The sequence below is a fragment of the Oncorhynchus mykiss genome, chromosome 11 (genome assembly GCF_057628025.1).
Source record: "Oncorhynchus mykiss isolate SJ-2025 chromosome 11, ASM5762802v1, whole genome shotgun sequence".
Taxonomy (NCBI): domain Eukaryota; kingdom Metazoa; phylum Chordata; class Actinopteri; order Salmoniformes; family Salmonidae; genus Oncorhynchus; species Oncorhynchus mykiss.
The window spans coordinates 3,277,806-3,292,026 of NC_143032.1; the positions used below are offsets into that span (position 1 = coordinate 3,277,806).

The 14,221-nt window shown below is 44.9% G+C and overlaps 1 long non-coding RNA gene across 2 annotated transcripts in view; it reads right to left on the bottom strand.

Annotated features, from left to right (window-relative positions):
* Nucleotides 1–9,868: 9,868 nt before the first annotated feature.
* Nucleotides 9,869–14,221, bottom strand: part of LOC149979459 (uncharacterized) — a 32,740-nt gene continuing 28,387 nt past the window's right edge. Inside the window, exon 3 of one of the 2 annotated variants that reach the window (XR_016484288.1) lies at nucleotides 9,869–10,559. This is a non-coding gene — a long non-coding RNA (uncharacterized LOC149979459). The other variant, XR_016484289.1, reaches the window with a different exon arrangement.

The following is a 14,221-nucleotide window of genomic DNA, read 5'->3' on the forward strand; positions in this document are numbered from 1 at the left end:
GCTTTTCTTGTTTTTGTGAAAATGTTGCCTGCTGAATGCTAGGCTTAATGCTATGCTAGCTATCAATACTCTTACACAAATGCTTGTGTAGCTATGGTTGAAAAGCATACGCTGAATGCTAACGCTAATGCTAACGCTAAATGCTACGCTAGCTAGCTACTGTTACACAAATTATTGTTTTCCTATGGTTGAGAAGCATATTTTGAAAATCTGAGATGACAGTGTTGTTAACAAAAGGCTAAGCTTGTGAGTGAATATATTTATTTCATTTCATTTGCGATTTTCATGAATAGTTAACGTTGCGTTATGGTAATGAGCTTGAGGCTATGATTACGCTCCCGGATACGGGATACGCTAGAGGTTAACAACAAGCTAAGCTGTGTTTTGCTATATTGCACTTGTGATTTCATGAAAATTAAATATTTTGAGTAATTTAATTGGAATTTGGCGCTCGAAAATGATCCCACTAACGGGATGGGTGTGTCAAGAAGTTAACTATTAACAGTATGCTGCATAATATAGCAGAGAGGTCATATAGAGGTCATATAGAGGTCACAATTAAGACCAACTGGTTGATGGTGGTTAGAAAAAATAGAATAAAATAACATTTGATTTGAAAATACATCGTATTCTAGTCAGTAAAAAGATGTTAACCAGTTTGACAATAAGACGTCATAAGATGTCTTTCAACACGGTTTTGCCAACTGGGTATGATGTAATCTATGATGTAATCTAACTAGATTCGAAATTCTAGGCTTCTTCATCCTAATGTCAACTAAATTCATTGGATACAAAACAAGTACTGGCATGTGATAAAGGATAATGTCCACTACAATTATATAAATGCATATCAAACAGAAGTATATATTTAATTAAATGAATCCAGCATTGTAATATCATTGATGACCTTCTCTCTCCTTGTAGGGGATTGGATAGATGAACTGCAGGCAACAGATGCATCAGCACTTGTAATTTGGAATAAATGTTAACATTTGTATTTCCTTGTATTTGGGTTTCCTGTATCTGTCCATGAGTCCCCTCTATTTTTTAAATTTTCGCCGAAAATGATATGCATATTCTTGGTACCATCTGAAAGGAAACACTTTGAAGTTTGTGGAAATGTGAAAGGAATGTAAGAGAATATAACATAATAGATCTGGTAAAATAATAATAAGATCTTATCTGTCGGAAAGATAGCAGTTTGTCTCTGTGGATGGTTTGTCCTCTGACAAATCAACTGTAAAAAGAAAACGGTGTTCCTCAAGGCTCCGTTTTAGGACCACTATTGTTTTCACTGTATATTTTATCTCTTGGTGATGTCATTCGGAAACATAATGTTAACTTCCACTGCTAAGTGGACGACACACAGCTGTACATTTCGATGAAACATGGTGAAGCCCCAACATTTCCCTCCCTGGAAGCCTCTATTTCAGACAAAAGGAAGTGGATGGCGGCAAATGTTCTACTTTTAAACTCGGACAAAACAGAGATGCAAAGTGGGTGGGGTTATATCCTTCCTGTTTGGCCCTGTCCGGGGGTGTCCTCGGATGGGGCCACAGTGTCTCCTGGCCCCTCCTGTCTCAGCCTCCAGTATTTATGCTGCAGTAGTTTATGTGTCGGGGGGCTAGGGTCAGTTTGTTATATCTGGAGTACTTCTCCTGTCCTATTCGGTGTCCTGTGTGAATCTAAGTGTGCGTTCTCTAATTCTCTCCTTCTCTCTTTCTCCCTCTCGGAGGACCTGAGCCCTAGGACCATGCCCCAGGACTACCTGACATGATGACTCCTTGCTGTCCCCAGTCCACCTGGCCGTGCTGCTGCTCCAGTTTCAACTGTTCTGCCTTATTATTATTTGACCATGCTGGTCATTTATGAACATTTGAACATCTTGGCCATGTTCTGTTATAATCTCCACCCGGCACAGCCAGAAGAGGACTGGCCACCCCACATAGCCTGGTTCCTCTCTAGGTTTCTTCCTAGGTTTTGGCCTTTCTAGGGAGTTTTTCCTAGCCACCGTGCTTCTACACCTGCATTGCTTGCTGTTTGGGGTTTTAGGCTGGGTTTCTGTACAGCACTTTGAGATATCAGCTGATGTACGAAGGGCTATATAAATACATTTGATTTGATTTGATTTGATTTGACCATTTCTCAGGACTACCTGGCCTGATAACTAATTGCTGTCCCCAGTCCACCTGGTCGTGCTGCTGCTCCAGTTTCATCTGTTCTGCCTGTGGCTATGGAACCCTGACCTGATCACCGGACGTGCTACCTGTCCCAGACCTGCTGTTTTCAACTCTCTAGAGACAGCAGGAGCGGTAGAGATACTCTGAATGATCGGCTATGAAAAGCCAACTGCCATTTAGTCCGGAGGTGCTGACCTGTTGCACCCTCTACAACCACTGAGATTATTATTATCTGACGCTGCTGGTCATCTATGAACATTTGAACATCTTGGCCAAGTTCTGTTATAATCTCCACCCGGCACAGCCAGAAGAGGACAGGCCAACCCTCATAGCCTGGTTCCTCTATAGGTTTCTTCCTAGGTTCTGTTTTTTTTAGGGAGTTTTTCCTAGCCACCGTGCTTCAACACCTGCATTGCCTGCTGTTTAAGGCTGGGTTTCTGTACAGCACTTTGTGTCATCAGCTGATGTAAGAAGGGCTTCATAAATACATTTGATTGATTGATTGATTGATTGATTGAAAAGATAATACAAAGAAAAAATCTACTGTTTTTCATGTTCAAAACTGTGCACTCTCCACAAACAATAGCATGGTATTCTTTCACTGTAATAGCTACTGTGAATTGGATAGAACAGTTAAATTAACAATAATTAAGTATAGTTAAGTTTTCTGCCAATTTCCGAAATGTCTATGTCCTGGGAAATGTTCTTGTTACTCACAACCTCATGCTAATCGCATTAGCCTACGTTAGCTCAACCATCTAGTGGATGGGACACCGATCCCGAAGAAGTTCATACGTGAGAAGAAGGTCCCTCGCGGACTGTTTATAGTATGGCGGCTTGTTACACAGAAAATTAAGAGGGGTGGGAGGGAGAGAGAGAGAGAAATACATTATCGTTGATACATTTCAGATCTCACAGTAATCGTATAGTTTGAACACGAACCTCCGTCCGTTTTGAATAAGAAATCATTGATGTATTTATGTGTGAGTACCCCTTGTTCGCCCCTAGCACTTCTTAGGAAGGTTGTTGGCCTTTCAGCGGCAAACTTGTATGGATCTGACTGTCCGAAAGCTTTCTCCCCTCTCCCGTCTTCTACAGTGGTTCACTCTGGAAGGTAGCTATCCAGCTGTGTCGACGGTTCCCATTGGTTATGAGCGTAGTAGGATCGTCTCACTTAGATTCGCTTTTCTAGATATTTGACTCAAGACAGCTCAAGACAGCTGTACCAATGATTGTCTGAGAGGGGAGTTTGTTTTCCCCCTAGTGTTGGTATTCGGGATTCGGACATGAGCTGCAGCCGCCTTTCTGGTAGGTAAGGTATTTTCTTCACCTGATGTTGAGGTTCAAAGTTCCAACCATTTCAAACGTGTAGCTCCCGCCTCACGCTTCCTTGTCTATTGTTAATCTCTGTTACCAATCATTTTATGCACTCTGTCCAAAGGGAGTCTGACACGCTCTCTGACCTCACTTGGGGTGTGGCTACCCACTATGCACAATTTATAGGAGAAAGATTCTCGTATACCTCCTAAAATCACATTCTTATCTTAACAAAAATACTTTCATAAATTGAAATATTTCATATCCAAAATTTAAACAATGTTGCACACAATTTACTGTCAATAATTTAAGGAGGGGTGGTTCTGCTATATCATTTCCCTGGGATGTGGCAGAGTAGGTCACTGCTGTAGAGGCCATGCATCAGGTCATTGACATGTTTCAGGAACTGTAAAGACATAAACCCATCATGATTAACCATTACCTAAGGTCTTCACTAAGTTAGTCTTAGCCTAGCAAGTACATTGACTATGTTGCCCCTCAGCAATCTGGCAGCCAGACAGATGGAGAGAGAGAGAGAGAGACAGCAAAACATAGTCTATTAACATTTCTTAGTCAGCAGACTGGGTAACTTATTTTCTCCTTCCCTTTGTTCCCTCCTCCATCCTGCCATCAGAGCTAGAAGCTGCAACAAAAGAAAATCAAGAATTGAAAAGGCAGTTGTGCCATTAGAATGAGTGTTGAGGAGGAGCAGGCAACATGTTGTCAAATACAAAATACACTAAAATGCCTAAAAATCTATATTGGGGAAAGGGGGTACACGTTTCAAGAAATAGGCTAGCTTACAATGTCTCTCTCACACAACACACACACAAAACGCAGAGTGGAATGCCTGCCTGCCTGCCTGCCTAACTGACTCCCTGCCTGCCTATCTGACTCCCTGCCTAACAGACTCCCTGCCTGCCTGCCTGTCTGTCTCCCTGCCTGCCTGTCTCCCTGCCTGCCTGTCTCCCTGCCTGCCTGTCTGTCTGTCTGTCTGTCTGTCTGTCTGCTTGCCTGCCTGCCTGCCTGTCTGTCTCCCTGCCTGCCTGCCTGCCTAACTGACTCCCTGCCTGCCTGCCTACCTAACTAACTCCCTGCCTGCCTGCCTGCCTGCCTGCCTGCCTGCCTGCCTGCCTGCCTGCCTGCCTAACTGACTCCCTGCCTGCCTAACTGACTCCCTACCTGCCAGCCTGCCTGCCTGCCTAACTGACTCCCTGCCTGCCTAAATGACTCCCTGCCTAACTGACTCCCTGCCTGCCTGCCTGCCTGCCTGCCTGCCTGCCTGTCTGTCTCCCTGCCTGCCTGTCTGTCTGTCTCCCTGCCTGCCTGTCTCCCTGCCTGCCTGTCTGTCTGTCTGTCTGTCTGTCTGCTTGCCTGCCTGCCTGCCTGTCTGTCTCCCTGCCTGCCTGCCTGCCTAACTGACTCCCTACCTGCCTGCCTGCCTACCTAACTAACTCCCTGCCTGCCTGCCTGCCTGCCTGCCTGCCTGCCTGCCTAACTGACTCCCTGCCTGCCTAACTGACTCCCTACCTGCCAGCCTGCCTGCCTGCCTAACTGACTCCCTGCCTGCCTAACTGACTCCCTGCCTAACTGACTCCCTGCCTGCCTGCCTGCCTGTCTGTCTCCCTGCCTGCCTGTCTGTCTGTCTGCCTGCCTGCCTGCCTGTCTGTCTCCCTGCCTGCCTGCCTGCCTGCCTGCCTGCCTAACTGACTCCCTGCCTGCCTGCCTGCCTGCCTAACTAACTCCCTGCCTGCCTGCCTGCCTGCCTGCCTGCCTAACTGACTCCCTGCCTGCCTGCCTCCCTAACTGACTCCCTGCCTGCCTGCCTGCCAGCCTGCCTGCCTGCCTGCCTGTCTATATGTCTGCCTGTAATGTTTGTCAAGCCTCACTCCCATCCTTCTGTCTGTATTCCACAGTGTGCTTATAAAGTGTGCCCCGTTTGGAAGGAGCAATGTTGTCCTCATAATCTGTGTCACCTGTCTTAATAATTAACCGTCCAGCTGATGTGTTGTTCCCAGCACAGATCCACAGTGAGTGTGTGTGTGTGTGTGTGTGTGTGCATGTGTGTGCGTGCGTGCATGCGGGAGTGTGTGTGTGTGTGTGTGCGTGCATGCGTGCGTGCGTGCATGCGGGAGTGTGTGTGTGTGTGTGTGCGTGCATGCGTGCGTGCGTGTGTGCGTGCGTGTGTGTGTGTGTGTGCGTGCATGCGGGAGTGAGTGTGTGTGTCCCAGTGCAGCTCCAGAGACAGGCAGATGGAGGTATTAATCAGTAATAAAGTCTCCGCTGAGCATCCCAAAGTTATTAATGAGAACCCATATTTATACTTTATACTTTCTGTTGAATATACTGCTTATCATTCAGTATTCCTCTTTATATCTTAAACAACTTTATAACTTTTCTCTCTTTATTAGTTACACTGGGAAGTCAGACAGTTACATGAGTAAATTGAATACCCACATTGATGTTGAAGACAATTGATGTACCGTGTTGATGATGGCGCCGGAGGAGATGGCTGCCGGCTCTCAACCAATCATGATGGCTGCCGGCTCTCAACCAATCATGATGGCTGCCGTTTTAACCAATCATGATGGCTGCCGTTTTAACCAATCATGATGGCTGCCGTTTTAACCAATCATGATGGCTGCCGGCTCTCAACCAATCATGATGGCTGCCGGCTCTCAACCAATCATGATGGCTGCCGTTTTAACCAATCATGATGGCTGCCGGCTCTCAACCAATCATGATGGCTGCCGTTTTAACCAATCATGATGGCTGCCGGCTCTCAACCAATCATGATGGCTGCCGTTTTAACCAATCATGATGGCTGCCGGCTCTCAACCAATCATGCTATTTTGTATGTTTTTTCACGTTGTTCGTAACTTGTTTTGTACAAAATGTTGCTGCTACCGTCTCTTATGACCGAAAAGAGCTTCTGGACATCAGAACTGGGATTATTCACCTCAAATTGGACAAGGAGTTCTTCTTCAATGAGTTGGACACAGACACCCAACCGAGCGCCGATCCCTGTGATTCACTGGAGAAGGAAACTGAGATTTTCGAGGCAAGCGATCAGGGTGCCTTGCAAGGGATCAGGCAAAGAGTGGCTTATCTGGCCTTGACATCCAACTAACGTTCAATCCCTGGAAAACCAATGGGGACGAACTGAAAGCACGTATATCCTGCCAATGGATCATTAAACAACGGTCATATCTTACGTTTCACCGAGTCGTGGCTGAACAAACAGCTGGTGGGTTATACACTCTATCAGCAGGACAGAACAGCAGCCTCTGGTAAGACACGGGGCGGGGGCCTATGCATTTATGTAAACAACAGCTGGTGCACGATGTCTAAGGAAGTCTCAAGATTTTAGTCGCCTGAGGTAGAGTATCTCATAATAAGCTGTAGACCACACCATCTACCTACGGAGTTGTTATTTGTATTTTTTGTAGTTGTCTACATACCACCACAGAGCAGTAAAACCCCACTCAATGTTTTATTCAGGTGTTTTATTTCACCTTTATTTAACCAGGTAGACCAGATCACCTTTATTTAACCAGGTAGACCAGATCACCTTTATTTAACCAGGTAGGCCAGTTGAGAACAAGTTCTCATTTACAACTGTGACCTGGCCAAGATAAAGCAACAGCAGTGCGACAAAAAACAAACAACACAGAGTTACACATGGAATAAACAAACGTACAGTCAATAACACAATAGAAAATCTGTATACAGTGTGTGCAAAAGGAGTGAGGAGGTAAGGCAATAAATAGGCCAATAGTGGCGAAGTAATTACAATGTAGCAGATTAACACTGGAGTGATAGAAGTGCAGATGATGAATGTACAAGTAGTGAAGTAGTCGTGTGTAAAAGGGCAAAAAAGTAAATAAAAACAATATGGGGATGAGGTAGGTAGTTGGATGGGCTATTTACAGATGGGCTATGTACAGCTGCAGCGATCGGTAAGCTGCTCAGATAGCAGATGCTTAAAGTTAGTGAGGGAGAAATAAGTCTCCAACTTCAGCAATTTTTGCAATTCGTTCCAGTCATTGGCAACAGAGAACTGGAAGGAAAGGCGGCCAAAGCATGTGTTGGCTTTAGGGATGACCAGTGAGATATACTTGCTGGAGCGCGTGCTACGGGTGGGTGTTGTTATGGTGACCATAAACCATTATAGGTTTCTTCCTAGGTTCTGGCCTTTCTAGGGAGGTTTTTCCTAGCCACTGTGCTTCTACACCTGCATTGCTTGCTGTTTGGGGTTTTAGGCTGGGTTTCTGTACAGCACTTTTAGATATCAGCTGATGTACGAAGGGCTATGTAAATAAATCTCATTTGATTTGATTTCACATTCTTAAAATAAAGTGGTGATCCTAACTGACCTAATACAGGGAATTATTACTAGGATAAAATTTCAGGAATTGTGAAAAACTGAGTTTAAATGTATTTGGCTCATCATATGTGGCATGGCTTGCAAACTACTACAGACTACAAAGGGAAGCACAGCCGAGAGCTGCCCAGTGACACGAACATACCAGACGAGCTAAATAACTTCTATGCTCACCTCAAGGCAAGTAACACTGAAACATGCATGAGAGCATCAGATGTTCCAGATGACTGTGTGAGCACGCTCTCCGTAACCGATGTGAATAAGACCTTTAAACAGGTTAACATTCACAAGGCCACAGGGCCAGACGGATTACCAGGACGTGTACTCCAATCATGCGCTAACCAACTGGCAAGTGTCTTCACTGACATTTTCAACCTCTCCCTGTCTGAGTCTGTAATACCAACATGTTTCAAGCAGACCACCATAGTCCCTGTGCCCAAGAACACTAAGGTAACCTGCCTAAATGACTACTGACCCGTAGCACTCACGTCTGTAGCCATGAAATGCTTTGAAAAGCTGGTCATGGCTCACATCAACACGCACTCCTATTTGCATACCGCACCAACAGATCTACAGTCTGACCCTGGGACTAAATACCCTCCATCGCCACTGGATCCTAGACTCCTGACGGGCCGCCCCCCAGGTGGTAAGGGAAGGTAACAACACTTCCGCCACGCTGATCCTCATCCCAAGGGCCCCTCAGGGGTGCGTGCTCAGGCCCCTCCTGTAATCCCTGTTCACTCATGACTGCATGGCCAGGCACATCTCCAACACCATCATTAAGTTTGTTGTTGACACAACAGTGGTAGTCCTGACAGCGATGAGACAGCCTACAGGGAGGAGGTCAGAGACCTGGCCATGTGGTGCCAGGACAACAGCCTCTCCCTCAACGTGATCAAGACTAAGGAGATGATTGTGGACTACAGGAAAAAGAGGACAAAGCACTACAGAGGGTTGTGCGTACGGCCCAGTACATCCCTGGGGCCAAGCTTCCTGCCATCCAGGACCTCTATACCAAGCGGTGTAAGAGGCCCTAATAATTGCCAAAGATTCCCGCCACCCTAGTCATAGACTGTTCTCTCTGCTACCACACGGCAAGCGGTACCGGAGCGCCAAGTCTAGGTCTAAGAGGCTTCTAAACAGCTCCTACCCCAAGCCATAAAACTCCTGAACAGCTCATCAAAAGGCTACCCACGCTGCTGTTACTCTCTGTTATTATCTTATGCATAGCCACTTTAATAACACGAACTGCATGTACATAATTACCTCAATTACCTCGACACCATTACCCCCGCACATTTACACATTGACTCTGTATCGGTGCACCCTGTATATAGTCCCTGCTTATGTTATTTATGTTATTTATTTTTAGGTATTTTCTTAAAACTTATGTTATTCTTATGTTATTTATTTAGGTATTTTCTTAAAACTTGCATTGTTGTATTCAGCATTTCACTGTATGGTCTACCTACACCTGTTGTACTCGGCGCATGTGACAAATAAAAATGGATTTGATTTGAATAACATCTTTTTGGCTAACACCACCTTGTCATACTGTGCTAGTGGACCGTGAGGTGATGATTTTGGTGCGTGGTTGTTGTCATCTTTAGATTTGGGAGGATTACAAGGCCTGGGAGGCTTTCTTTTGTGAGAGAAGATGAATATACAACCCTCTCGCTCTCTTTCTCTGTCTCTCGTTCTCTTCCTCTCAGCCTCTCTCTCTCTCTCTGTCTCTCGTTCTCTTCCTCTCAGCCTCTCTCTCCCTCCCTCCCTCCCTCCCCCTCCCTGCCTGGTGGAGAACAGAGAACAGGGGTGTGTATGTCAAACAGCATTATGCTGGGAGAGATGTGACAGTGTTTTATAGTCCAGCTGGTTCTCTCACCAGACAGGAAGAGTTGTGAATCTAAGGCTGTGTCTGAAATGCCTCCCGATTCCACATTGAACTGCTTTTGACCAGGGCCCATAGTGAAACGGGTGCCATATTGGATCAAACCAATTGTTTTTTGGGCTTCACTGCTTTTTCTGTAAACCAACAGTTTCACCTGTAAAATCATCCAACCATTTCACCTGTAAAGTCATCCAATCGTTTCACCTGTAAAATCATCCAACCATTTCACCTGTAAAGTCATCCAATCGTTTCACCTGTAAAATCATCCAACCATTTCACCTGTAAAGTCATCCAATCGTTTCACCTGTAAAATCATCCAACTTTTTCACCTGTAGAGTCCTCCAACCGTTTCACCTGTAGAGTCATCCAACCATTTCACCTGTAGAGTCCTCCAACTGTTTCACCTGTAGAGTCATCCAACCGTTTCACCTGTAGAGTCATCCAACCGTTTCACCTGTAGAGTCATCCAACCGTTTCACCTGTAGTCATCCAACCGTTTCACCTATAAAGTCATCGAACCGTTTCACCTGTAAAGTCATCCAACCATTTCACCTGTAGAGTCATCCAACCGTTTCACCTGTGGAGTCATCCAATCGTTTCACCTGTAGAGTCATCCAACCGTTTCACCTGTAGAGTCATCCAACCGTTTCACCTGTAGAGTCATCCAACCGTTTCACCTGTAGAGTCATCCAACCGTTTCACCTGTAGAGTCATCCAACCGTTTCACCTGTAGAGTCATCCAACCGTTTCACCTGTAAAGTCACTCTCTCATGTCTGAGAATGGTATTATCTAAAAGGTAGACAGAGACGAAGAGACGGAGAGATGGAAAGACTGAGAGACTGAAGTGTAGCAACTTGAATTGACTGCTTCATAATGTAAATTAAAAGGTTGAGCTTCAAAGGAAAGTCCTCAGTTGGGGTTCATGGCTGATCGGAATACATTGGAATATCCCACATGAGCTCAAACAGTGAAATTAAATATTCAGCTATTTAATTTGAGGATTTCTTTCTCTCTCTCTTTCTAGCTCTCTGGAGACAAAAAAAAACTGTGACTGTGGGGTCTATATTAACAGTAGTTCCCATGAGGACAGAGAGCTAAACTGTGACTGTGAGGTCTGCTGAACTGTGACTGTGGGGTCTATATTAACAGTAGTTCCCATGAGGACAGAGAGCTAAACTGTGACTGTGAGGTCTGCTGAACTGTGACTGTGGGGTCTATATTAACAGTAGTTTCCATGAGGACAGAGAGCTGAAAATCAGAATGATAAAAAAAGTTATAAAATGGAGGGAAAAACTCACAAGTTAGTGCACTGGGCCTTTACTAGTATTAACGGACTGATTTAGACCTCATAAAATCACAAGTTAGTGCACTGGGCCTTTACTAGTATTAACGGACTGATTTAGACCTCATAAAATCACAAGTTAGTGCACTGGGCCTTTACTAGTATTAACAGACTGATTTAGACCTCATAAAATCACAAGTTAGTGCACTGGGCTTTTACTAGTATTAACAGACTGATTTAGACCTCATAAAATCACAAGTTAGTGCACTGGGCTTTTACTAGTATTAACGGACTGATTTAGACCTAATAAGCGCAGGATGGGTATCTTGCAATATTCAATAGTTGGAATTATAAGAGTTGTTGCCCTGTCCCTTTCTCTGTGATGTCATTCTAACAGAATCCAGAAAGAACAAAACCCTGTCCTCTGTGATGTCATTCTCAAGGAATCCAGAAAGAACAAAACCCTGTCCTCTGTGATGTCATTCTAACAGAATCCAGAAAGAACAAAACCCTGTCCCTTTCTCTGTGATGTCATTCTAATAGAATCTAGAAAGAACAAAACCCTGTCCTCTGTGATGTCATTCTAACGGAATCCAGAAAGAATAATACCCTGTCCCTTTCTCTGTGATGTCATTCTAACAGAATCCAGAAAGAACAAAACCCTGTCCTCTGTGATGTCATTCTCATGGAATCCAGAAAGAACAAAACCTTGTCCCTTTCTCTGTGATGTCATTCTAATAGAATCCAGAAAGAACAAAACCCTGTCCCTTTCTCTGTGATGTCATTCTAACGCAATCCAGAAAGAACAAAACCCTGTCCTCTGTGATGTCATTCTCATGGAATCCAGAAAGAATAATACCCTGTCCCTTTCTCTGTGATGTCATTCTAACAGAATCCAGAAAGAACAAAACCCTGTCCTCAACTGTCCTCAAACATTTGACATCAAAAGGTGTAAAATTACGGGCAAAGACACAAAACATCCACATCAAATTAAATATTTTTCTTGATCAAATAACATGGAAAACAACTACATTTTTTTATGGAAAATGAATTTACCATCCTTACACACCACATAATGTAAATCTACATTTCTGTATTGTACACAGGCTGGTTTGTACCAGTACACTTTCTATCACACATTCCACCCACCACTGCGACTTGTATGCTCTAGTCGGCTGGCCCTCGCTACATATTCGTCGCCAGACCCACTGGCTCCAGGTCATCTACAAGTCCATGCTAGGTAAAGCTCCGCCTTATCTCAGTTCACTGGTTACGATGGCAACACCCATCCGTAGCACGCGCTCCAGCAGGTGTATCTCACTGATCATCCCTAAAGCCAACACCTCATTTGGCCGCCTTTCGTTCCAGTTCTCTGCTGCCTGTGATTGGAACGAATTGCAAAAATCGCTGAAGTTGGAGACTTTTATCTCCCTCACCAACTTCAAACATCTGCTATCTGAGCAGCTAACCGATCGCTGCAGCTGTACATAGTCTATTGGTAAATAGCCCACCCATTTTCACCTACCTCATCCCCATACTGTTTTTATTTATTTATTTTTCTGCTCTTTTGCACACCAATATCTCTATCTCTACCTTTACATAACCATCTGATCATTTATCACTCCAGTGTTAATCTGCATAATTGTAATTATTTGCCTACCTTCTCATGCCTTTTGCACACAATGTATATATAGACTCCCCTTTTTTCTACTGTGTTATTGACTTGTTAATTGTTTACTCCATGTGTAACTCTGTGTTGTCTGTTCACACTGCTATGCCTTATCTTGGCCAGGTCGCAGTTGCAAATGAGAACTTGTTCTCAACTAGCCTACCTGGTTAAATAAAGGTGAAATAAAAAAAAAAAAAAAAAAAAAAATCACCACGGAGATAAACAACGACCAATACAGTCATTGAGTACAATGAGACATCAAACAGTTTGTGACGTTATGATGTGATGATGTGGCTCAGTTGGTAGAGCACGGTGCTCGTAATGCTAGGGTTATGGGTTGTCGGTTAGATTCCCTCAAGGGACCAATATTAAAATGTATTTGCTCTCGATAAGAGCGTCTACTAAAAATGAATGTGATGACAGGATGTGATGGAAGGAGCCTCTGTTCTCCCTTGTCTACAACCCCCTCCAGGTATTGCCCATTATCCCCGGTATATTTCTACCTGTGTTCTTTGTTTGTCGGTTGCCAGTTAATTTTTTGTTTCGTCAAGCCTACCAATATTATTTCCCTGTGCTCCTGTTTGTCTCTAGTCCCTGTTCTCTAGCTTTCACGGTTTGACCATTCTGCCTGCCCTGACTCTGAGCCTGCCTGTCATTCTGTACCTTGCCATACCACCCTGGATTACTGACCTCTCCCTGCCCTGACGCTGAGCCTGCCTGTCGTTCTGTACCTTGCCATACCACCCTGGATTACTGACCTCTCCCTGCCCTGACGCTGAGCCTGCCTGTCATTCTGTAGATCAAACATGTGTCTCTATTTAGGAATCTCTTCAGAGCATTTTCATCTGGAACATTCCAAACGTCTTGCCAGAACATGGCACGGTTGGTAGTGCTGCTTCTGATAGAAAACACACCCAGAACATGGCCCGGTTGGTACCCAGAACATGGCCCGGTTGTACCCAGAACATGGCCCGGTTGGTACCCAGAACATGGCCCGGTTGGTACCCAGAACATGGCCCGGTTGGTACTGCTGCTTCTGATAGAAAACACACCCAGAACATGGCCTAGTTGGTACCCAGAACATGGCCCGGTTGGTACCCAGAACATGGCCCGGTTGGTAGTGCTGCTTCTGATAGAAAACACACCCAGAACATGGCCCGGTTGGTACCCAGAACATGTCCCGGTTGGTACCCAGAACATGGCCCGGTTGGTAGTGCTGCTTCTGATAGAAAACACACCCAGAACATGGCCCGGTTGGTAGTGCTGCTTCTGATAGAAAACACACCCAGAACATGGCCCGGTTGGTACCCAGAACATGGCCCGGATGGTACCCAGAACATGGCCCGGTTGGTACCCAGAACATGGCCCGGTTGGTACCCAGAACATGGCCCGGTTGGTACCCAGAACATGGCCCGGTTGGTACCCAGAACATGGCCCGGTTGGTAGTGCTGCTTCTGATAGAAAACATGTTTTATTTTTTATTTTTTTATTTCACCTTTA